The 23,456-nt window shown below is 44.6% G+C and overlaps 1 long non-coding RNA gene across 2 annotated transcripts in view; it reads right to left on the bottom strand.

The window, feature by feature from the left end:
• The window catches only part of LOC107324205, a 53,008-nt gene that overhangs the window by 13,601 nt on the left and 15,951 nt on the right, over nucleotides 1–23,456 (bottom strand). The window contains exons 1-2 of one of the 2 annotated variants that reach the window (XR_004309615.1): nucleotides 12,166–13,000; nucleotides 8,970–9,139 (exon numbers count right to left, since the gene is read on the bottom strand). This is a non-coding gene — a long non-coding RNA (uncharacterized LOC107324205). Of the gene's footprint in view, nucleotides 1–8,969; nucleotides 9,140–12,165; nucleotides 13,001–23,456 lie in introns of those variants that run through there. The other variant, XR_001559446.2, reaches the window with a different exon arrangement.

The following is a 23,456-nucleotide window of genomic DNA, read 5'->3' as shown; positions in this document are numbered from 1 at the left end:
TGCACCTCCAGCCCCTGACAGATCTGCTCCCATTTCCCCAACCCACACATGCCAGGACACCACAGCAGCCCAATCCCTGCTTTTTAAAACACCCCGAATGTTCGCTGTGGTGGCATACCCACTTAAGACATCAAAAGAGTCACAATCAGATGACACAGGGGGTCTCCATGCTGGTTTACAGTGATCCACACTGTTAGAAGAGCAAGAATGCACAACTAGGAGAGACTGGCATCAGTGAGGTGGATTGAGAGCCTGAATCCCATAGGCTGCCATGCAAATCTCTGTCATAATCCTTGGCTGCTTCCCCTTCCCTACTGATGCAGCACACCTCCATGCCCCAAATGTGAACCCCTCATGCATTACGGGCTGATTCTCTGCTGATAGAAGGGAACGATGCTGGTTTACTCAAGGCGAAACCCACCTGCTTCCCAAAACAGAGCTCTCAACACCAAGAATCACAGAATTGCAGGGATTGGAAGGGACTCCTTTGCAGGAGAAAGAAGCTGCTGTCAGACCAAACCCAGACAGACCCCTGGGGTGAAGGGGAGGAAAAGCAAAGCCAGCGGTGCTGGGAGCACTGGGGCAGGCAGCCGGGAGCCCAGGCAGGACAGGGCACACCCAGTAACCCCGAACAATCGGATGAGCAATCTTTGTCATGAACAAAAGACATCTGCTGAGTAAAACAGGGATTGACTCGGAGCAAGGACAAAGCCAGACGGTATCACATGACGCGCCAGTCTGTTCCAGCAAGATGCCAGGGTCAACGGCAACTAATGCACCCAATAAGTCAAGAGGAATCAATAATGCTAAACAACCCAGCCTCTTCTGTTTGAAGCAAATCAGTGCAAATGCAGTTAAAACGTGCTGCGTGCTCTGCACAGCGCAGACCGAGATGTGATTGAAACCCATCATGTGACACGGCCAGCGCTGGCGGCCCGAGGTTCCTACAGCTGCAGCAAAATGTCTCTGCTGGCTCCATGCGTGCACAGGGCAGGTTTGAATAGGGGTTTGTTATCCGTCTATTTTAGAGCCCTGAAATGGGAGGAGAGCTGGGAGGCACTGGGGTTTTAAAAGCACATACACATCACCCACGCAAAGAGGCTGTTTAATAACAAACCCCACTTCCCAACCACCCCCTCACCGTTAAAGTGCATCCCAGCTTCCAAATGCCGTCTGTGCGTTTGTGTGTGTGTAACATGCAAAGAAATGCATGCTCACCTAAAGCATCCAGCAACGAGCAGCCCACGGGGCGGATGTTACAAGCAGAAACAAGTGTCCCTTCCTACAGCAGAGGGTTGGAACTGGGTGGGCTGTAAGGTTCCATAATACCCCCCCTCCTTGCTTTGGTTCCAAGTGGGGAGGACACCCCTCAGGGCAGCAAAGCTCAGCTCCTTACCCACTGACTTCTCTTGACCGCCTATTACTCAGCACAATGATTGCACTTCTGTATATTGAAAAAAAAAAAAATTAACATTGATTTTCCCTTATTGAATCTCACAAAGCTGCAGAATCATTTCTAAAGTTTATTCCATTACAGTTTTTTTGGGGGGCTTTTTTTAACTAGATTTTCCTTCTAAGAACACTCGATCCAGGTGAGAAAACTGCCAAGAACACAATATTTAAAAGCTCCAGTTCCTGGGTTTTTTAACAGAACTACTGCTATTACTGAAGGCTGCAGAGTGCATCTTTCTGGCCACGCTCAGCTGTTCCTGGAACTATAATGTGAATTTTATTGTTCATTTCCTTTATAAATTCTAAGAGGAAAAGTGCTTGTATTACAATACAAGGAGGACTACTTGAGTCTCCTATCAGTTCCAGAAACCTTCTGGGCTGCAGCACAGTGTGAGTGTAAGAGGTTAGATGGCACAGCCCTGTATGGAGAACCACAATCCAACATGCATGAATGAATTCTACCCAACTCAGATCAAGAAATACAGGAATGGGAGGCAATGCAAAGGGAGGCAGCTCTCCTCAGCAATCCACATCTAGGAAAGTGATTGAATAGAAGTAATCAAAGAGCAACAAAATGGCATCACAGCACACATCTCCACTTCCCCTGCTTTCTCTCTCACAGCCATCTAAGTGCTTCGTTTAACCTGCTCCTAAGTGCTGCCGTGGAGGAAAAGGCAAAGTTTTATGCAAGTAAAAATGACTCATCACTTAATAGGAGGCTCAGAATCCCAGTCAGCAAATAAAAGTAACCTTGGTAACTTAGATAAGCAACAAAACCGTGAGTAAAGAGGAGTTCACATTAAAAAAGCCAGTGCAGAAAACACATGTGAGGTTACCATGCCAGAAAGTCAGGCCTTGGCTGCAAGGAGCTCCCAGCCCAATGCACGGCCCTGCTGCCATCACAGCACCCAGCTCTAAGACACAAACCCCTGCAGCTCTCTGTGGGAGAGGGCATGGGGATGATGGAGCACTGCTGCCATGAGCAAGGGGCAGGAAGTGATGAGATTTCCCCCATCGGATTCCCATTTCCCCATCCTCTCAAATATCACAGTGTGTTGCTGGCTTACACACAGTCCTCCATCCCAGGAGCAGCTGCAATCCAGGACATGCAGGTAGAGGAAAGCAGATAATGCCTCTCCACACTCCAGACATAACAAGGCACAAAACACCACACAGCAGATTTATACAGCAGGAGAAGGGAAGGAATTAGGAAAGCTAATACCAAAGAGGCCCCAGTGCTACTTGGAGCTCTGCAAAGCAGCTGGGTGAAGGATGAATAGGACCAAGCACCAATATTACTGTTATTATTTATTATATAACATCTCAGATTGCTGCATTTTCAATTCACCAACAACCACCTCCTGGCGCACTTACACTGTCACTCCGTTCTTATGCTGCCCTAGTTTTCCAGCTTTCTTCTACCTAGGTAAATATACGTGCCCCATCTCTGAAGCAGCCGAGTACCTATTATATCCTGCTGTTTCTCCCTTGCACTTATCCTATTATGCTATTACAGCTGGTGCAGGGTCGTGTGTTTTCTATTTTGTGACATAATATTGCAGGCCCAATTCCACCATCACTAATACAGTATATAATAAGGGTGAGAGGAGCAGGAGTGCTGGTAAGAGCTCTTCATGTGGCAGGAGTCAGGGCTACAAATGGTGAGGCTGCTATCACACGGCAGGAACCAGGATCTGCTCATTCCCACAGACACTGTTATGCCTTCCATCTATATATAAATTACCATTTTATGTCTGAAGACAGCACCGACCTAAAATAACAACCACAGCCAGTTAATATGTGCAAACAGACACGACTTGGATGTGTATCAGTGTAACCCCTCCCTCTCTGCCCTCGGAGCAAAGGATAATATTATTCCAGTTCTGTTCTCAGCCCCTTCCACTCCTGCAATGGGAAGCACGTGACCAGCAAAGCAGAGCACAAGCAGTGCCAGCAGGATGGGGGTCATCCTCCTCTCCTAGACTTCATGCAGAGGAATTTTTGTGAACTTCTGTTCTTAAAATCTCCACTGATGTTGTTGGAACAAATTCTCAGTGACCCTCAAGGATGCTCTGCTGTGGTCAGTGGGTCCAGGAGGAGTTTGCTGGGCTGGTGTCTACCAATGTCCATGAGGGCTTTGAGCATACACCCCTTGGACAGCTGGGGACAGTGTGAATTTCAGCTCAGTGACAGCCCTGTCGATGTGGGTGGAGGAAAGTTGATCAAGAGCTCAATAAGACTGGATGCTCATTTACTGAGCTGTGTACCAATGAAGAGCTTGGAAAGTGATGGGAATTAACTGCCACTAATTAAAATCACCTTCTGAGCTAAAGCATATACATGCCTATAAGAACAAAGTAGGTTCCTAAGCCCCTTTCTCAAAGTGTTGCTTCAGAGATATGCCTGCAGTCCCATAGAAAAGCCACTGCTGTGCTACCACGGCCACAGCCTGAGTGCTGCAACTCCAACCTTGGGAACAAGAGCAACAGACCTGGACCGAGGCTGACATCACGGAAAAGGAAGAACAAGCTCATTTTATCCTATTTAAAGCTACAAAATGACTGCAAAATAACATAATTATCGATTAGTTAAGGCCTTTTGTCAAAATCTTCTTTTTTTAATGTGGAATATAATGAGAATATAAATGATATTATAAGTATTATGGTGAATACGTATCTTCTGTTATGGTTATAGTGAAAGTCTCCTGCTTATCAGCAAAAAGAGAAGAGATATGCAAGTTGATGAAGAGCAAATTCTGCTTTTGGGTTCCTTCTCCATCTCTGACTTTTGGACAGGCTGCTCTAATCCACCTCAGTGATACAGGGCAGGGAAATATAGCAGCAAAGCCAGTTGGTCATCCTGAAGAATATGGGAGCTACTGAGCCAAAGGGGACCAGGAGAGCATTAGAAGACCAGTGAGAAAGGAAAGGAGGGATATTTGTGGTACTCAAGGGCTTTAGCTCAAGTCAGCCCCATCCCTAAACTCACAGGATTATCTGCACTGAGATTATTCTGTCAACTAAATAAAATAATAAGAAAGCCCTTCATAACTTCAGCTAAATGCTAAGTGAATTAACCACCCTCTGCCTGGACCAGACCAACCTGGGGAACAGGCTGAGGAGCTCCTGTATTTCTTCCTGTGGCCAGACTCGAAGCCTAAACCAAAACGTGGTTTCCACTCTCTAGGAAAACTCAGCAGTTAATGAATGCTGTTGACCTGATAATGACTTTCCTGGCATAGCTGAAATAGGCTTACTGACTAAGAGTGATGCAAAATGCAGTATCAGTTTACTGAGTACTATTCCAATGAGTGCAGTGGGTTTTAAACTAATGAGATTATCACAGTGAGCTCACTTTTGTCTATCTGCCGTGCCATTTGGTGGCTGATTCCAGCCAGCAGCTTCTTGTTTAGAGGGTGAAAACCCCACTGTAAATAAGTAGATATGGGATAATCCACACATTAGGAAGAGCTTGATCCAAATTCCACTGGAGTTCCCTGAAAGACTCCTACCAGCTTGCTGGCTGTTGGATCAGCATCCAGAAATTAAACCCTTCTCATTTAAGACTCTTTGGGAAGTGAAGATTGCCTCTTACTGAGCACACTGCATTTGACCAAGATTTGACTGCTGTAAAAGTTACTAAATCTCATCAGCTGTTATTTTATCCAGAACAATCCTATCAACATATGGAGGTAGAGACTGTCTTGTTCAACAGTTCTTGTGGCAAGCACAGCCATCTAAAACTGAGCAAAGCATGGAGACTGCCCTTTAGGTGAAGGACTTTGTAATAGCACAACGAGGAATGTATAAAACTCCTGCTTGTTTGAAGAGCAGAAATGTGAAACCCACTGCCTTACATATTCCTTTCCAATCAGTCTGATAACCTTGCTTATACTCTGCTTTATACTCTGTAATAGAGAATCCCACTGAATGGGAACAATATTACAGTGAGGAACAAGGCAGTGAGAGATTAGAATCAGGTTTACTGCTTCTCTTGTCATAAAATCAGTTAGCATCATAGTTGACACCCGTATTAACAGTGGATTAGCTCACAAACACATGAAGTCACTTTTCTTCTTGTGTCAGCCCGTAATGTCACAGGAATGGAATAATGTTAACAGCTCATAAGCTTTTATCTACAAATGCACATCTTGGGACTTTGGGGTTTGGTAATTTATCATAGCTACCTTGTCCAGCTACCCTGGGACACCAAAAGTACTTGGGATCTCCACAAGTAACCCAGTCATTCTATACAGTGTGAGGTCCAAGATCAACAGCCAAGACAGACCCCATTGCTCTGAGATTCGAGCACTCAAGGGGTACACAATACACACTGACCAAAACACTACACCCTTCTCCAAACAGCAGACCCTGGCTTGGGGCATTCACAGTTCACCTTCCACTAATTGTAGTGACTACAGCCTTGGCCAGAACACAGAAGTAATTATAACTTGATCTAGAGATGGGAGATTTGGGCTAAGTCTCCATTTAGCATCACTGTGTCACACATCTGAGCTAACTCCAAAAGAACTATTATGCTTATATATCTCAGCACCACTCCAGGGAGAGAGATCAGCTCAGGTCCTCAAAAGTCTAAAGCCACTTTAACGTGACATAATTACCCTCTGCACCAGCCAGGCTGGTCCAGCTTTGAGTATGTGAACTAGCCTGTCTGCAGTTTGCTCTCCTTGCATTACCCACTGAGCAGAGTAGCCAGCTGGTGAGTTCAGGGGCCAGATCCAGTTCATGAGGCAGAAAATCTGGTCCCTGGGGAGGCTGGCTGATCAACAGGCCAGCCAGGCTAGTATTTCTGTGCGCCTGCTTAAGTGCGTGAAAGGGCAGGACACAGGTCAGCAGCACTTATTAAGTTGCCAGTAAATCGGGACACACATCAGACACATACCAGTGGGTTACACAAACACATGTTTACAGAGCTTGACTCATATGTCATATTTCAGCAGCTTCAACCAGACCATCCTCGTGAGCACAGACACACCAGTGCAGAACTATCTGCAGCATTACGGACTAATTGGGTGCACAGCCAGCCCCCATATGATCCATACATTAAAGGAGAAATTAGCATTTGATGTCTGTTTCAAATTGTAAGCAGCCCCGCTGCAATTAATCACAGCTCGGTTGACAAAGCGCACTGCACTGAGATGACAACATGCATTCTGGGAAACTAACGCTGTCATCTTCAGCCGCAACAAGTTTATTTTAAACCTCAGAACAATGAAGGTTTGTCACCGAGTCCCTTGTCTGATCCATTCCACAAACACAGCTTTATAACCAAGTAAGAGGCAGATGGCCCAAAGGATCATTTACCGAGGTTTAGATTTCACCATCACCTTCTGGAAGGAAGCTTCCAAACCAGGGACCTGAGTCCTCAAAGCAAGTAATGTTGTGTCAATGACTGAAAGCACTTGCACAAAGGGCAGAGGGTATATTATGCTATGGTGTGTTACCTGTCTATGCACATTTAATTGCTGAACATTCACAACATGGCATTTATAAAACTATATACTGGACCAATTACTACTTACAGGATAGATTAGGTGGATGAGACCTCAGGAGGTCTCCAGTCCAACCTCCTGCTCAATGCTGCTTTGAGTCAAGCCAAGTTACTCAAGACTTCATTCAGTTTCTTGTTCAATCCATTGTTTCCAGCAAGTCATAATCCTCTGCTGGTAATCATCACCACCATTTGATTCCCATTGCTTGCCGGGTGTTGCTGAATCTTAATGCCAACTGGGCATTTCTATGAGCTGCAGCTTGTATCTGAATTATTATTTTTCACCATCCACCTATTATTTATGCAGAATTCAACATGTATAACAAAGGCAAATGAAATCACTTGACATGAAGTCCTAACTCAAGCAGTTAAACAGCTTATTTCTCAACAAATCAAATGAAACGAGAAAGTTAAATGAGGGAAGAAAAGCTTCAACTGGCCACTGAACTTTAGAAAGATGACTGCACAATCAGCAGGAACAAAAAGAACAGGCCAGGACCTACAAGGTGAGATGTGGCTCCCATTAGACCTCATTCTCTCCTCAAACAATGGATGAAAAACCAAAGGAACAAGTGGCAGTTAGAAACACAACTCATGTATTGCCCTTTTTAAACCTAAAACACACCCAGACCAAGATATAACCATTACAGTCAAAGCCCATATCAAGAAACCAAGTAAGTGTCCATGATTTTCAGCACAGGCACATTTCCACAATGACTAGTAGAGTTCAGAGCCACTGTAGCAAGCACTTGGCTACACTTCAAGCATGTAAATGAAACTGAAGCTAGGCCACAAATAGTTTTCCTTCCAAAATCACCTTGTGGCACCAAAAATGATGTTCTGAAATCCAAATTAAGACCAACAACCGAACATATGAGGCAGTTCTGACACAATATGAAATAGAGTCATTGCCCTGAACTAGAAAGAAAGCAACAACTGTTAAAGAAAACCATTCTTGCTCAATGCTGTCACATGAAAGTCTTCTGTTGTGCTTACAGACTAAGGGCTGTCAAAGCTCCGTCTTTGTTAAATCAAGTCACATGTTTTGAATAAGGAAGAATGAAATTCACCAATACAAAACTCTCAACCTCAGGGAAGACCAGACCGAGCAGGACAGAGTCCCTAATTGTTTTGGACAGGAACTTCCATCTGCCTTGCATCTTGCCACTGAAGCGGATCTCCAGCTGATGCTGAACATTGTGGCAGTTTTCATCAGTTTTCCCTTTACTCTCTCTGTATTTACAACTGTTTCAACAGACATAGTTAACCACAGATCTGCGCTGATTTACTGAAAACCAACATAATCTTATCCATTAGCAGAATAATTGTCTGACTGGTCTTTCACTCCACACCTCTCACCCAGCTTTCCATGGCTTAATGAGTCCCTTCAAGCAGGCTTTTCCCAGTGGAAGTTCATGCATTCTTCCATGTCTTATTTTAGATGCTTCCTCTTTCAGTAGGTTTTAACCAACCTATTTTTCTACCTACTAAGCTGAAATCACTTTGCTCCTGCTGAATAATATCTAATATTACCTCCAACCACATGGAAACCAGCAACATCCCCCAGGGAAGGTGCTACCCATGTTAAGGAAGGTTTATCTGGACACAAAATGTGTTCTGATGACTTGTAAACCTCAAAAGGTTGGCAAAAGTAATGGGTTCTATAATCAGTGCCTGGAAGTAGTATTGCGTAACCTACGTATGTCTTGGGGTGTAACAGGATATGGATTTGGAATGAGTAAAAGTTCGATAATCCAGTGATTGAGCTTTTCCTGACACCATTTATTAAGGTTAGGTCTTGCTCTTTGGTGAACATAAACCTGCCATATACATGACCACACAATGCCAGGAAAGCCATTGGAGGGATGTGAATGAACACATTCAAATGCAAGAACTGCCTTCTGATCCACTACAAAAACTCACTGACCACATTTATATGGGTGAGAAGAACAAACACTTCTAAAGACTGCTAAGAGAAGTTCCAGTGTGAGAAAAGCAATGCTTACCTGAACCTTGGTTTGGAACTGCAGGAGGAGAAAAGGCAAGAGGAGACATTCTGTGCCTTAGGAACATTGTTGGGGGTTGTCTGGCCCTGACTCCCATCTTCAAGAGAGCTCAGATGACCCTTTCTCCTTCTTGTCCATGAGAAATTCCCAATGAAGTCATCAAGGCGTTCCTAAAGAAAAAGAAGAGAAACAAACGTATTCTTCTGTAGAGCAGGACTGTAAGGGTTGTGCTTCACTGCAACCCTACAGGAAAAGTAAAACAGGAGTCTGGGCCACAAGCTGATACTCTGCACAACTTCAGGCTGTAGAATGCTCTGGGACGAGGAAGACCTTTTGTTGTTGCTGTTTGTTTGAAAAGCAACACAAACACAAGTTACCTTAATGAATAAGGACATAAAATTTGTTGAAAAAATTAAGAACACAGTCAAGCTTCTCCTCTACCCAAGAGAGTCCTCTCAGCCTTTATCCCATGGCCGTATCAGTTCTCCACTCAGTCTCTCTGAAATACCTTCTTTTATTTTCTGTAGCAAAGCACTTCTTTGGGGCCAAATGTTGGTGCCTCTGCTCTGGCTAAACTTTTTTCCCCCCAGGTTGATCCAACATCTCAAGCATCAGCACTTCCCTCTGACACCATGGAGAGTCCAGACACTCCAAATTCCACCCCAGCTCTTGGGAGAAGATAACGTTTCCCTGCCCAGACCTAGATGAAGGAAAAAACCCATCTACTTATTCAAATATTTGTTGCTAGACAGGGAAGGTCAGGCTCTGACCTCGCTTCCACAGGCGTAAGGCTGGAGTAACGACTGAAGTTCAGGCTCTGCACCTCTGTGTCTGCCGCCAGCATGAAGTCACTCGGTGGGCATCTATCACAAGTGTAAAAGGAGAGCTTTGCATGCATCAAGCTCGGCAAGATAAACCCACAGTCTCAAGAAGCAAAGAAATGAGCCAGGCCTGATCCTGACGCTGCATCAGTATTCAGCAGTGGTTGCAGTGGGGCAGTTCGGTCCTTACACCGGAGTAAGGAAAATCAGGATTAGGCACCATCTGCCTCAAAGAGTCAACGTGTAGAATTGCTCTACATATTTGAATCCTCTTCCCTGTATATCTTTAATCTCTTACACGCTCCAGGTTTTCCATTCAGCTCCGGTGACAAAAGATTTTTGCAACATGACAGTCCAGATTGAGAGAACAGAAACGCCAACCTCTGACAAAAGAGATACCAAACTTTTATCGGCGATAAGTGCTCCTCGCACGCAGACATCGGTCTGCAGCCGTAAATATAAGGCAGATGTCGAATGGAAATTAAACATTGTGCTCTCAGGGTGGCCTCGGCCACATTCAGAGCTCGATTTAAAACAAGGCCAGAGTTCTTTCATCGTTTCTTCAGAAAGCCTCAGTTCTAAAGATATTCCAAACAGACACATACTTGACCTAGAACTTGGCAATGCAGGACAGAGTGTGCACGTGAAAGCACCAAAAGGCAAAGCAAGTCATCTGCGAGATGGACCAAGAGAATTTCTTCATCAAATCGCTTCTATTTCAGCCTTCTGAGGGTCAAAAGCCAATTCAGGTGAAATACCTTTTCCCTTTTCTTTCAAATCCGAGGAGATTGTTCATCATTTGGGAGGTGCAGGCAGCTCGGGGTGCTGAAGCACCACCAGAACAGCAGCACTGCATGCCAGCTTTAGGAGGATTTCTCTGCATGCTCCTTTATGACCTGAACCATATTTACACCTTTGAAAGCGTTCTGCCTGTTATTATTAGGCACAGTAAAACAGCACCAGGCATTGCAACAACTTAGATAGCCAGACTCGAGAAGCACAGATTTGAATGACCTGAATAACGTAATAAAAGAGTCCTAGAAATGAAACCCAAAGGCTGCTATGCACACTTTAGTTAGGAGAATAAGCATAAATTTAAGACTTGAAAGGATGCTCATATTTACAAAACCAGCTAACAGCATAAACTAAATAGCATTCGATTCTCTCCTACTCTGTTAGGTTTTCCAGACAATAAAATACAGACAGTGAAATTACGGGATGATTTACCACTGGGATATGGAAATATGGTTGCACTCTCCTTGGACGCTGTATTTTTAGAATTAACTTTCTCTCCCCCTCCCCCTTTACTAAACAATTTCACATCAAACAGAGTCAAACAAGAAACTCCTGAGGCCGTGACTTTGTCACCTCTCCAAAGTTCGGATGGCTGCAGCAGCCGGCCTGCGCCCGCACGGCGATCAAACACAAACCCAAATGGCCATCACGTCCTGCCTGCATTTCTCCCCCCGTGAAAGGACAAAATCGTGACCGGATTTTACTTTCAGATGACCTGACAAACCAGCACTCCCTGGCATGAGCAGGGCAGTCATTTCCCCTCCATTTCCCTGTACAAGATTTAATCAGCTGAAACACAAACCTCCTTCTGCGCTGAGATCTTTGCGAACAAAACCACGCTGCAAAACAGTCTCTCTGGCCTTTTTAAAAATCATTTTCAGTCGCTTTAAGACACAAAATAGAGATGGATGGATGGACAGAGAAATGCTTTCAGTCATGCTTCTCCCCCCCCACCCACCCCAAACCCTTAATATTGAAAAGCATCGGTATCCAAATAGCAACAGGAAATTTTTACCTTGTGGCTATAAAGCTCACTGTTCACTTTGCAGCTGCCTCTATTATTTTTTTTGCTGGGCAAAGCACCAACACAAAAGTCTGTCCTAAGAAAGAAACCAAGCTTTTGGCACGAGGGCAGCGACAAAACGCAAACCTACAAAGAATTCTCCCCCCCCCCCCCCCCCCAGCCCGTTATAATTCCTAATTTTGTGGGATGCATTGCTGGGCTGTTTATCATAACAGTGTGCAATAAAAAGGACGAGTAACTCTTGCAATTTTCTCCCTACTCCTCCCCTTGACAGGGGCCACTGATAGGGAAAGAGGCTCGGAAAAGCAGAGCGGTGAAAGGCTAAGAAACAATAGGCAACCATGGCTTTGACAATGCAGCCCTGAACCCTCCTTGCTCCCGCTGTGACACTTGCATTCAAGAGCAAGGGCGGCTGCATGCATAAGGAATGGACAATTGGCATGAGGAATACAAGGGAAGGGGGGGGGGAGGAAAAAAAAAAAAAAAAAAGAAGAAAAAAAAGGAAAAAAAAAAAGGAAATCAGATGAATTCAGAGCTAAGATGGCAGAGCTCTCACCTTTTCCGCCTTTTTCGAGTAATCTGGATGGAGACGTCCCGCAGAGAAGAGATAAAAAGGGTGTGCTGAACTGTTGGATGGTTCTGAAGACTTCTGCATTTGCAAACGCATTTTAGAACTATTTGTAGGGGTATATATGCTGCATGCCATCTCTCTGTCTCTGTCTCTCTCTCTCTCTCTGTGTCTCTCTCTCTTCTGTTTTATGTCCTGCTATCTCCATCACACACCTCTAATAGTATGAAGACTTTCTGCCCATGTAAGTAAGTGAGAGTGTGTGTTCCTTAATGTTTGAATCAAGACACACGTCTGCATGCATTTCTAATCTAAGGAGCCTATAGCAGTTACTACAACTATCAATTAGTCAGCAATAGCTTGAGATCCCCATGTGTCTGGGTGAACAAAGGTGAGAAACACATGCAAATAGTACTACAGCACCTGGGTCACGTACAGTAACTTAGCTAGCAACAAATAATTGCATCTGTTTCTGCCTTTTTGATGCTCCTTGCTCATTGTTATGTAAAGTTACGGCTTATTAATGTGAATAGTAACGCAATTAGACATGGCATTGTATATTTTCATTTGAACAACACAGTAAAAGGAAATTAAGCTTAACTAGATGGAAATAAATGGTGACTTAAAGGCTTTAAACGAAAAAGATTCTCTGATCTGCAGCAGTGCTTCCATTTTTTGATCAATTGTTCTTGAGTTAAAGATGCAAATGAAGTAGATGTACTCGGACATTTCATATATATTAGATAAGAAACTGATTATTCTGGAGGAGACAGAGAGGACGCCCGACGTCCTGAAGTTAAGTCCATAAAAAGGGTGCACTCAATCTGTTACTATCCTTTTTAATTAAGCGACTTTTAAGAACATTTAAAGGGTGTTTTCTCCGATGTTTCAGACTCAAGCCAAGCAATTAAGAAGAAAGATACGGTACCTTTGACTCTCTCCTTCTTCTTAACCTCAAAAAAAAACCAACAAAAAAACCCAAAAATAAATAGAGGATTACCCTTAAAAACAGTAAAATGGACTTTAGCAAAAAGAAAGAAAATTAAAAGGAAAAAGAAAGAAAAAGGAAAAAAGAAAAAACCTGAACGAAACGGCCAAGCGATAAAATAGAGACGCTCCACGATCCAGCAGCACCCTGAGTGCAGCACGAGACGAGCAGAGCGCGGCTGCTATCCGTGAGCAGGCAGCATTTCAGAGGTGGCAATGGATTCTGTGGACAACGTTATTTACACAGATTTGATAAGAGCGACAAACGGCTCCAACCCGTAATTTAATTTGCAGAAATTATATCCCGCGTGGCGAAGTGCGGGGAAGTCTGAGAGTTATAAGAGGTGTGAGAGGGATGGTTTGGTGCTGAGCTTCTCCCCACGTACAGCGTGCAGGCAGGGCTGCACTGCCTGACCCTCTGCCGGGAGCTCGCTTCCTACTCCTACCAGCTTCCTTAGGAGGCTCATTAGTGACACCAAAGGCAAAGCGTTCTTCCCAATGTTGGGCTCTGAGAACCTGCCGAGTTTATTTAGCTTTAAAAAGAAAAAAAATTAAAATTAAATTAATAATAATACTAAATAAAATCTTCCCATTAAAACAACAGAAATACCTCCTTAAGGAAATCAGTGCCCAGCTCCCTCACCTAGCAGACTGCTATGCGTACAGCAGGTGCTCGCGGAGAGGCAATGCTGCGGGAAAACAACGCCGTGCCCGCAGCTCAGAGTCCCTGCAGAACACGGCTCTGAAGGCAGCGCAGAACTGCCTGCCATGCAGCTCCGCATCCCAGCCGTGCTGCTAGAAGTGCGGGCGCTATGGAGACGGAGCATCCCCAAGGCTGCACCCACGGAGCGGTGCTGAGCTCCGGGCGGGAGAGACACCCAAAGTACCAAATAATCGCTCCCCTTCGCTGAACAATGAGACCTTAAAATATACGTGCAGGGGTATTACATGCAGAACAGGCAGGGGGAGGGGGGAAGGGGGAAGGCGAGAACGTTTCCCATCGAGGCGTTTTATTTTGCGGCGCTGAAAAGGCTCTTTAATGCGAATCATTTCTGTCCTCGGGCCGGGCTGGTGCCTGTGAATGCACAGCACAGGTGGAAGGGAGCATTTGTTTGGGAGTTTGGATGCAAACTCGTCGCTCGATACATATCTGGGGGTGAAAAATAGTGAGCTGGGACAACAAGGTCACGAGGTGGCTGTGTGCTCACACCACTATGGCACGGTCCCATGCTCCTCCAATGCCTGTCCCAGACCTCCAACCCAGCGCACCGATTCAACGAGATCGTTTTCTTTTAGGAAGAACTCAGCTGAACAGACAGCACAAATGGGATGTAATGTAATCAAACGCTTCTCTTCATCTCATCTGTCTGCTCTGTAACCTCGTCATCCCACCAGCACCAACGACCACAAAGCCACGCCATCGATTCGGGTCTCCTACGTTATTTCGCTATATTATTCCCCAACAAGACTCCAATTGGATCAGCTGCTTTTGCATTCCAAACTCTCCATCAACTTTCTAAGCCACGCTGTGTGCAAAGCAAACCGACCCTCAACTCTCTGCTGTGTTTTAATTGATGCATTTTGGGATATCGAGGGCAATTCCCAGATCACAGCTCACATTTTTAAACCTACCAAAGACCAACAGGGGATCAAACAACAGAATGGCCCAGGATCAGCCACAAAAACCAGGCTTCTAAACAGCGTCCTCTTAGGTTTTTCCCAAAGAAAAAGACACCTTCGCCTCATTTTCCAGGCCAAGCAGGATTCTCCCATTAAGGACAAATCACTCTGCTAGGTAAATGACAGCAGTTGGAAAAACAAACAAGCCCTCCCCTACAAACAAATATCTCTGAATGCAATAAAAATGTTGACAACAGTTACGTGATTAAAGCAGTTGTTTTCTTCATTTAGGGCCTTACCATTGGAATCATTCAAAATTAAGGGAGAAACATCAGCCCCTCGGGTTTTGCAGCAGAAATTTAATTTGTAGGGATAGTGGTGGGGTTTTTTTAACATAGCTGTTTTTGACGTTGTGAGATAAAGCTCTCTTTTATTATTATTATTTTTTTTCTTTCTAATTTTATTTTAAGAATAGACCCCATTTAGGATTTCACGTTGTAAATCTCCCTGTGTCTGAATGCTGTTACAAGGTTTGACAATGAAAGAATAATTCATGTCAGACAAAAAGAGCCCTTCAATCAGCTTCATGCAGCTTTTCTCCTGCAGGGCTATGCCAAAACGAATGTGGAATCCTGAACTGAACCATCCATCACATTTCCCGAGTCTTTCAATTAATGACACTGCAATCAGATCGATGGCGTGTAATAAGAAAAGAGCTTTGCATTTCTATACCTATTAATTCGCTGAGTAACTCCAGTGGTAAAACGTGACCAGAAAGGGAAAAGAAAAGAAAATTTCATCCTCCTAGCAAGATTTTGGGGGATGTTTAAGCCATTCTGTACGAGCCTCCATTCTACATTCCTGTCTCAGCCCAAGCCCTGAGTGCTCAAAGAAAAGAAACGCATTGGCTTTCTTTTTTTGGCTAACAGCAGGGCAGCCTCCTTCCCAGACAGGTATTTCCCATTCTGCTGCTAAGCACACACAGCACTAAGGAAAAGGCTCCATCTGACACCAAGGAGCCCATTTTCCCCATCTCCCCCCCGTTCCCCCCCCCAGCCAGCAGAGCTCTGTGTGATCCGAGCTGTGCCAGCAATGCAGGGCAGGACTGCAGACCATTCTCCAGCATGAAGGCAGTAATTAGCAACCAAATCTCCTACTCACAGAGCATGCCAAGGATGGAGCTACACCACACAATGATGAACCTCCAACAAAACAAGGTGGGGCAGAGCTGGGCAGGGGGGGAGGGCACAATGATCCCCTGGTGGGATGGGAAACAGGACAAGAGCTGCCCAACAACCTTAACCCCCTCCTCTGGATCAGATGGAGCTCAGATCTCCAGCGCTGATGCTTATTGCAGCAGCTTTGGCTTCGCCTCAAAGGAAAGAAGCTGCAGCTGTAGCAGGAGATAGACCCGGGTCAACGCCTACAGAAAGACACTCTTTGGGGAGCAATAGGCTTTCAGTGAGGTTGTGGATTTTGGAAGTCTTCAGAGAGGGAAAAGAAATCCTTACGTGAGAAAATGAGAAATGGAACAACGCTGAACAACGGAGGCTTTTAAGGTTCACTTCACCAAACCCTTCCAACATCAAAGTGTGCTTTTAAAGGATCACTTCTGGCCGTCCCTCTTGGCATCCTACACAGTCATATCTCAGCAATTTCAAATCTCAGCAGCACCTCCCAATGAGCACTCAGTCATGGGCCTGCAGGGATGCAGTCACACCTCAGTGTGGGTGTGCACAGCAGGGGAATATACCAGCACCAAGGCAGTAGGGCAGGAGGACACTGCCCATGAGCTAGGCAGCAAAATAACTCCAGCCAGAGCATAGCAGCCAAGGAACAATAAATAAATACATCGCAGAAGCAAAGGCTGCTCATTGAGAATGAAATTTTGTGCTCCACAGCTCCCCAGCATTCAAATGTCTGCTGGCAGGTCAGGGAGAGAGGAGGAAAGGGTGCTGCCTCCAGCCATTCTTCCAGCCCTGGCTGCCTTCCAGCGACACACAGTGCTTCAGAAGATGCAGGCAGGCTTGCTTACATCTGCTTCCCTCCTCTGTAGCCACAGACAGACTTATGCACTGATATTTTATTTCTCTTTCCTCCTCTTAAAAGAGTATGGACACAGCTTGCAGTAGGTATTCACTGGGTTCTTTCCCTCATCTCTCTGAAAAGAGCGCAGGGAGAAACTGCTGTAAATGAATTTGATAAAGAGATGGCTTCTCTAATTGTTTGTCTTGCTCAGCGGTTGGGGCAGAGGCAGCATCTGGCCTTGTGGTAATGCATCTGTCTGCAAAAGCTTTGGGGCCTCTGCTAGCTCCCATCAACAGGAAAGCCAGAAAACCTCTGCCTGCAGCACAGACAGGCATGGAAAAATGCACCAGGCTGGTCCAAGTCAGCAGCAAAGCCTCTGGAAGCAGAACAGACTCATCTGCTGCAATGAATTTAGGGCAATTTAGCTATAGGAACACAGAGCTGCAGCTTGCCTGGGTTCAATCCCTACTGATCACGACGTTGAAATAATGTCATTATTCAATTTGCTTCCTTCTGCTGAAATAGTAACTAAACAAGACACCTTCACAGTGCTCCTGGTACTCTAACACATGGTTAATACTACAATTAAAATCCAGCATCAAAACAATCCATTCAGCTACTACCTATGCAGAACTCCCATCTCCTCCCTATCCTGGGATCCTTGGCCTTCTCCAAAGTCCCCATCCAACCACAGCACTGCCATCACTTCCTTCCATAGAAACAAAGGCAGGTATTCTGGTACCTCCATTTTGCAAATCATTATCTGGCAGCACAGTACTGTTAAAAGGTATATGAAAGAACTAAAGGAAAACTGAAGGGAAGCACAACAGGAATAGGAATCCAACAAGAATAAGAAAAGTACCTTCAAAAGAAACCTTCAGGCTCTAGAACTCAAGCAGTCCAGCAGTTTGCAGACAAAAAAAGACTGAGTTCCCCAGTGTTCCAGTAACTGACAATGTAGGAGACCCAAGTTTGCTTTAGAGACGAACAGGTTTTGTTCAGGACTCATCTACTCGATCAACCAAAAATTGCTATTCTAATCTAAAGGAGCAATTTCTGAGTTCCCAATAGAAACAACCCAGGCCTCAGCTCTTCAGTAGAACTCCATCATGTCTGGCTCACAATGCCCAGGTTAGGTCTGACTGCCCCATCCAAAGCTCCACCTGACGGACATCTTTCAGTATCCTTAAACCTCCACTGAGGACAGAAGCTAATAACCCTTGCAGGTTCAAGACCAGCCCTGTCTAGCAAACAATAGCTGTGTTGTCAAGATAGGGGGTTTCCAAAGGACATAAGGATATCTACTTGGATTATTCTGCATTTCCTGCACACCTAAATGAGCCAGGGAGAGCCAGGGACCTTTAGAAAGGGTGGTAGTTGCTGCTGGAATGAAAGATTGAGGAGCAGAGAGTTAGGAATCACACAGATCCCTGCAGGGTGGGGTGGGGGTGATCCCAGCTTTCCATTCCTCATGATGCTGCGGAATAATAAGGAGCGCTTCAGTTTAGTTCTGGGCTCTCTCCCCCATCTGATCTCATCCTCAGATAAAACAATGGAATCACATATCCAAATATTGGCACTCAGCACTCAGCCTTGTTTTTCACTGCGAGCCCAAAGGGCACGCGGCAGCGAAACTGCAAGTTCTTCTGAGCATGTCTAATCGGCTCTGCCTGCCAGATTTTCAATCTCTGGTGACCAGTTCTGTTCCCAATTTATACAAAAATGCAGCTTCTAGTATGTGTGGTGTTCTGAGGACAAGCCCCGGTCCTGGGGCCCATCTGAAACAGAAGAACACACACAGAGGGAGCAGAAAGGAGCTCATCGTCGGCCTCCTGATCTCCCTGCTGGGATCTCTGCTCATAGCACAGGGCTTGGCAAGGACAGCTCTCAGACTGATGAACTTTGCTGCTGCTCCTCCTGGAGGCACAGAGCTGGGATGCTGGACAGGAGGGAGGCAGAGCCACAGCACAGCTCCCAGCTGCTGCCAGCAGAAATTAGAGGGATGCTCCATGGAGGAGAGTGAGAAGAGCCTCCCTACACATTCAGGTCGGATGCATCGTCATCAGGATAGGAGCAAACAGCCCTCATCACCTGTTCTGTTTCCTTACTTGCTCAATTAACATCAATGCTTCACTAGAGCCAAATTGCTTTTAAAGAAGAATGAGACCTCTTTTTTTGTTGCTGGCATTCTGTTTCCTTTTTCCATCTAAACAGCTCTTCAAATGACAGCATTATGCATTGAGGAGTGACACTACTAATATAAGCTTTGACATCAAAAATCAGTTCGTGTAGTCTCCTTCAATAAAGAACTGAAAGAGCAACACCTCCAGCAGACAGATGACTTCTTAAAGCAGCCAGCATCATTCCCAATCTGAACGTGCTTTCTTCTCTCCACTGGCTACATAGAGAGCCTAATGGACCAGCATCATCTTAAACTACAAATAGACCTTAAACAACAAGGTGGATCTTCTCCAAAGCAATCAGACCTGGTGCACAAACTGGTCTCTCATACCTCTCTGTAACATCTCAGAATGGAAGCTTCTGAGAAAGAGGTTATGGACAGTGTTGTATAGGCTACTGAAGCAAATCCCATATTAATTTCAAGTGCCTAGTGATTACCTTGTATGTTGCCTTGAGTCTCACCTTCTTATTGTACTCCTGTCCCTATTAAACTCCTATTCATGTACACACACATACATTTTGTCTCAACAGACATGAAGATAACCTATTTACACTTCTGTGGGCTGATAAATAAGTCTTATTGACTCAAAAGCTGAGAAGTGAGATAATTTGAGGTACTATCAGATGCATATCAGATTTATGCCAATGCTTACTGAGCAAGCACAGATGTATCACTGTTCTGTAAGTCAGCTGCTGCATGCTTTAAAGGGATGTCACCTCTCCTCCGGGAGTATATTAGTCACATGTAAACTGTTGAACCTAGAGGAATAAAACTTTCCTCGTGGTCACAGTAGTTGCCTGATGGAAGACTTTATTACCCTTATATTAGCCTGTAAAATTACAATCATTAGACAACTCAAAAGTAACCACTGGTGTTTCAGCTCAGCAGCTGAGTACAACAGGCTGACCGTGCACTGTGCATATGATTCATACCTTCCAAGGCAGAATGCAAACATTACAGACTGCTTTGATTCACTGCAGGACTCCAGTGAGCTTAAATACCTGTAAGTGTTCAGGAGAAATAGATCTTTGATTCCCTCTGAGCTGTTCAGGAACCCAGGAGCTCCATGATCCCTATGGGTCCCTTTACCAGTCCTTGTAGTATTGCTCAGCCCCAAAGAAAACACCAGGAGAACATCAGCAAGCCAAGCTCAGCCTGATATAAGCAGGTGTGGATCCACACACAGTTCTGAGCTCTCAGCCCATATTCTGACTTGAAAACATGGTTACAATGAAGCCAACAGTGCTGATAAAACATATACAGACCATGATTGGAGCCTTAGGTTTCTAAACCGTATTGAGGTTGCAAAAACAAATTGACACCAACATATGGAGAAAGTCTGAAGTTGCAGCAAACATTCGCATATGTGAGAAACTTTGCCGTGTAAGAGTCCCCCATTAAATTCAAATCTACAGTGCACAAGATTAAAGTTATTCAGAGGCATTGGTGTTTGCAAGATCAGGCCCTGAGATTTCTCTGTGTGCTAACAGTTACTTTAGGTTTAATCTGTTATTGCATTAATATCTATAAAGAGCATATATAAATACAAATCAGATGGCAGCTGCAGCCTTACCAAGGAGAAACAAAAAGACTGGGGGGGCAGGGAAACACAAATTGCCACAATGCCTTTCAAAAGCCACGTAGAATTATTATCAGGTTCAAATTGCAGCTATTTTTGTTTCCCCCCCATATATAATACACGTTTTTATATACTTAAGACCCTCCAAAAACAGAAATGGCAAAGGAATGAATTTCAGAAAGGAGGACAATACTGATGGGAATAAATTGCCTCCAAATGCACAGATTGCCCCTACACAAGGAGGAAGTGATGGTCTTAAGCACGGCCACCCCCCTCAGACGTCTGTGAAAAGCCTGATGTGCTCTACTTCACCCTTAAGAAAATTCACTTGGGAATAATGACCTTTAATTTCTTTTGGCTACAGAGATCTTCATCTGTGCTTCTGTTAATCTCGCTCTGAAGATTTCAGGGTACTTTTTAACTAGGGGCTGACTCATTCTCTAGCTGCCTGGTAGTTAATCTGCTCAGTTATTTCCCCAAATAACCATCTGCTCTACCTTGTATTTGTTTCCCTCTCCCGACTATCTCAGCTCTTGGTCTGTCCTGCTGGCTCATTCAGCACTCTTTAAGTTTCTCCTCTGGCCTTATGTCTGGTTGCTTATGTTTTGGACAGACAATAGAGGTGATACAGGCCATTATTCATGAGAAGCTTCAAGTGTAACGTGAGAAACATCTCATCTCCTGACCCCTGTTAGCATAAGAATCGCTGATAAAATTCTGGACTGAAAGAGAAGAATCTTCTGGGAAAAATATAGGCAAAAGTTTCACTTGAGAGATGTGTTTTGTAAGACGAGTCCAGATGAATTCTCTGCCCAAGGGCCAATCCAACCCCCAGAGCAGTTATGGGATCCAGAGGGGCAGTGAGGGAGAGACCTTACTTGCCTATGAGATATACAAGAGAAGGACACCCTTTGCCACTCCTTCAGCTCTGTGCCCTTGCATTTTATTTTCTTATCCAAGGATCACATAGTGACTTAAACGCTTCGTTAATTAAGCCCCATAACAATCCTGGAGAGGATGTAAATGTAGTTCTATTGATTCTATCGGATCACCTGGGTTAAAGACCGAAAAGATCTCCTTGGATTTTGACGTGTTACCAAATTAACAAGTTTTAACCAGTTTCAGTTGATTTTAGCAGAGCTGAATGTGAAAGAATCACATATACTGAAAATAAAGTCTCTGCTAAAGGATCGTCAGATATTAACAGAGAGCTCGTCTGATTGTAGTAAGTATATTTTGGTATCACTACCGTATATATCTGCAATTAAGAAGCAAAGGCAGGAACTGACCCACTTGGCTGCTGAAGGTAGGTGAAGGGAAGGGATGTAGACAGTACAGCATGTCATACCTCCAAGCAGCAGAGATGCTCAGCCTGTGAATACATACCCTTACCTTTAGCCAGGGGAGCCACACAAACCAATGCTGAGATGGTTTATGTGCCAGCTCGCCCTCTGGTTAACAGGCAGCAGGAGCCTTACAGAAGGTCTTTAGCTGAGTACTTATCAACCAGAGCACTGCCCTTCAAACCAGTTCTGCCTGCCGCTGATACTTAAGAATTGATCAAGCATCCAGACTCAACAGGCTAAGACCTGGCACAAATGTCAGAGATGCCAATGAATCAAAGCAACTCACACCAGATGGCCCCACTTGGCCTCACTGAAGCCCAGGTTCCCATCCAGCCCCCCAAACCATATGTGGGACTCACAGGACAGGTACAAATCTGCATCTACACTGTGTGATCCCACCCAGGCTGATATGCTCAAATCCCAGGTGAGTTGGGTGCCCCGCACCAGTCCTGCATGACAACACAGTGACTGTTTGCACTGACCTGCATGAAGTAAGAGCTGCAGGAGGAAATTCTTTAGCACCCATCAGCAGTTAATGACGAGGGGGAAGATTTTGTAATGCATTGGAACCGGATTCTGGTAAGGAATATAATGGCAAGAGACTGAGAAAAAGAATTAATACGTTTGAATGTCTGCACCTCTGAAATGCACCGAGCTCTGCCATGAATAAAACACAAGCACCACAGTTTCACCACCATATTGTACCAGTACTACAGACATCTTAAGGCATTCAGGAGGGGGGGGAGGTGCTACTTTTGCCTTTTACAGTTGAGTGAAGTGAGATGCAGAGGTGTATAATGTGACCCAGGATATAAATCATGTCTGTGTCACACACAGACCACAATAGCTCTCAGTTTCCAGCACTGCAGAGCTTATGGCTTGCACTCCTGCACTGGATTTAGCACAAATCACACTAACACCACTGCAAAAGAAAAGCCTTAAAGAAATGGCAAACAGCAAACCAAATGGGCAATTAATATTCTTGGATGGATTAAAGGCAAAAATCCACGTGTATATATTCAAAGTACTCCAAAACAAAATCTAAACATACTGAGAAATGTTTATAGACATCCAAACTGCTGAAGGCATGCAAGGAGCTTATATTTCAAATACCATAGGTCAACATAAAGGAATATGTGAATTTCCAAACGCTCCTTGCTTGGCTGATCCATCAATATGATAACTAATACATACTTAAACTCCTCGATGTGTTCTCTGAAATTAAAACAACCAGATAGCACAGAAAGAGCTTAAATAACCATTATCGATGGATTTCAGATAGAAATCAAGGAATAATTTCAGAGAGATCACTCAAAACAGCCAAACAAAACAGCTTTGGAAATGGGACGGGGAGGTGTGAGCTGACAACCAGTTCTATTTTGCAGGCAGAGGCACTTCAGCAATCCAAAGTCTCCCCAAATTAACAGCTTAACAAAGTCGGTCCACGCTGTGCTCCCCATTAATTGAGGTTGTGGGAAGCTTCAGTAAAGCTTAACAATGTTCCACTTAATGACAGCACTCAGGATGCTCTGGGGCA

Source organism: Coturnix japonica, chromosome 24 (genome assembly GCF_001577835.2).
Source record: "Coturnix japonica isolate 7356 chromosome 24, Coturnix japonica 2.1, whole genome shotgun sequence".
Classification (NCBI taxonomy): Eukaryota; Metazoa; Chordata; class Aves; order Galliformes; family Phasianidae; genus Coturnix; species Coturnix japonica.
The sequence above is the reverse complement of the archived record's forward strand: the minus strand, read 5'-3'. Positions and strand labels throughout refer to the sequence as shown.